The 2,500-nt window shown below is 35.2% G+C and overlaps 2 protein-coding genes across 5 annotated transcripts in view; one reads left to right on the top strand and one right to left on the bottom strand.

Annotated features, from left to right (window-relative positions):
* CDase (neutral ceramidase) overlaps window positions 1–2,500 on the top strand; it is a 255,835-nt gene that overhangs the window by 142,306 nt on the left and 111,029 nt on the right. The window lies entirely within an intron of this gene.
* LOC137638717 (prolyl 4-hydroxylase subunit alpha-1-like) overlaps window positions 1–2,500 on the bottom strand; it is a 200,162-nt gene that overhangs the window by 105,811 nt on the left and 91,851 nt on the right. The window lies entirely within an intron of this gene.

Below are 2,500 nucleotides of genomic sequence, written 5' to 3'. Positions count from 1 at the left end.
AATAAATAAATAAATAAATAAGTAAATAAGTAACAATAAATAACGAACTAAATAACTAACTAAATAACTAAACAATAACAAACTAAATAACTAAAAAAATAACTAAATAAATAACTAAAACAAGAAACCACTTATTAAATAAATAAATAACTAAAACAATAAACCACTTATTAAATAAATAAATAAATAACTAAAACAATGAACCACTTATTAAATAAAATAAATAACTAAAACAATAAACCACTTATTAAATAAATAAATAACTAAAACAATGAACCACTTATTAAATAAATAAATAAATAACTAAAACAATAAACCACTTATCAAATAAATAAATAAATAAATAAATAAGTAAATAAGTAACTACATAAATATTTGCATATCATTATACATGTCATTCCAAAACAAAATCCTTATCATTCCCACGATATCCTCCCCCATCAACCCCCAACACGACACGAATCCCCACAGCTGAAATCAAGCCATCTGACAAGTGTTTTTTTCCCAGGGATTACTGATAACATGGTTTCTATAAAAAATAAAACCCTCGACATATTACGATAAACTTAGGATTTCACCTTGAAATAGCACCAAGAAGAATAGTCCAGCGAGTTAATTATTCGTTTGTTATTGCGCTAAATAAATTAATGGTGGCCGATGTGGTAGCATCCCTGAATGGTTAACGTCAGACTGGGGTTCGAGTCCCGCTCAAACCAGTTGGTTTCTTTGGTCGTTCCAACCTAACCATCATTGTGAGTTAAGGATGGAGGGTTTTGGGGGAGCTTACAAGTCTACCTGCTGAACCATCAGCAGCCATTGCCTGGCCCTCCTTAGTCCTAGCTTGGATGGAGAGGGGAGTTGGGCGCTGATCATATGTGTACAGTATATGGTTAGTTTCTAGGGCATTGTCCTGCTCGATAAGGGCAATGTCACTGTCCCTTGCCTCTGCCACTCATGAGCGGCCTTTAGACCTTAAGTGCCCATACCCAGTGCCTTTGTAAGCAATGGGCTAGAGAGCATTGTGATGTTGGCAAATAAGAGGGAGGGGAGTCAGTGGCAGGATGCCACATGTTCCATGGCAGTATATATCAACTATCCTCAGCATTTGTAGTAGTAGTAGTAGTAGTAGTAGTAGTAGTAGTAGTAGTAGTAGTAGTAGTAAAGTAGAAGCATTAGAAGTAGTAGTAGTAGAAGAATTAGAAGTAGTTGAAGTAAAAGTAGTAGTAGAAGAAGTAGAAGAATTAGAAGTAGAAGTAGAATGAGAAGAAGTAGAATGAGAAGAAGTATAAGAAGAAGTATAAGTAGAAGTAGAAGTAGTATCATCCAAAACACCAAAAGAGTACACACGCAAAAAAAAACAAAGTCCCTTGCAATACAGTCTTGCATAAATATACAGAGGAATAAATCCACCAGTCGTAACCACAAAGAGACCTTAAAAACAGTCAAAATGAATCACATCTCCATCCCCATACAGGTACTGTAATCTACGACCTTCAAAACTCTATTCTCTGTCATCAGACGCTCTTCTGTGCCCAACCTTTACCAAGATCAACCATCTAACCTCATAAATACCCCATCAGAATGTTCGCCTATCCATGCCCCTGATTTAATAATACTTCTCTTACTGAATGTAAACTAACTCGAGGTAACCATGGCCTAAAATGTGCCATGAATAAATATGAATAGTATGGTTGTATGATGTGCTGGGATCTTATTCTTTTAATTAAATAACTTCAAGATGCAAGATAGAAAAGAAAATTTTAATTGTAAAATTATCATTGATATATATATATATATATATATATATATATATATATATATATATATATATATATATACATATAATATTAGCATTATGATTATTACTTGCTAAGCTACAACCCTAGTTGGAATAGCAGGATGCTATAAGCATAAGGGCTCCAACAGGGAAAAAAACCCAGCGAGGAAAGGAAACAAGGAAAGATGAAATATTTTAAGACCAGTAACATTAAAATAAATATTGCCTATATAAACTACAAAAACTTTAACCAAACAAGAGGAATAGAAATACGATAGAATAGCGTGCCCTAATGTACCCTCAAGCAAGAGAACTCTAACCCAAGACAGTAGAAGACCATGGTACAGAGGCTATGGCACTACCCATGACTTAGAGAACAATGATTTGATTTTGGAGTGTCCTTCCCCTAGAAGAGCTGCTTACCAAAGCTAAAGAGTCTATTCTACCCTCACCAAGAGGAAAGTAGCCACTGAACAATTACAGTGCAGTAGTTAACCCCTTGGGTGAAGAAGAATTGTTTGGTAATCCCAGTGTTGTCAGGTGTATGAGGACAGGAGAATATGTAAAGAATAGGCCAGGCTATTCGTTGTATGTGTAGAGAAAGGAGAGAAATTATCTATAACCAGAGAGAAGGATCCAATGTTGTACTGTCTGGCCAGTCAAAAGGACCCAATATCTCTCTAGCGGTAGCATCTCAACGGGTGCTGGTACCTTGGCCAACCT

Source organism: Palaemon carinicauda, chromosome 3 (assembly GCF_036898095.1).
Source record: "Palaemon carinicauda isolate YSFRI2023 chromosome 3, ASM3689809v2, whole genome shotgun sequence".
In the NCBI taxonomy this organism is placed as follows: domain Eukaryota; kingdom Metazoa; phylum Arthropoda; class Malacostraca; order Decapoda; family Palaemonidae; genus Palaemon; species Palaemon carinicauda.
Note: the sequence above shows the minus strand (reverse complement) of the source record. Positions and strands in the feature narration are given on the sequence as shown.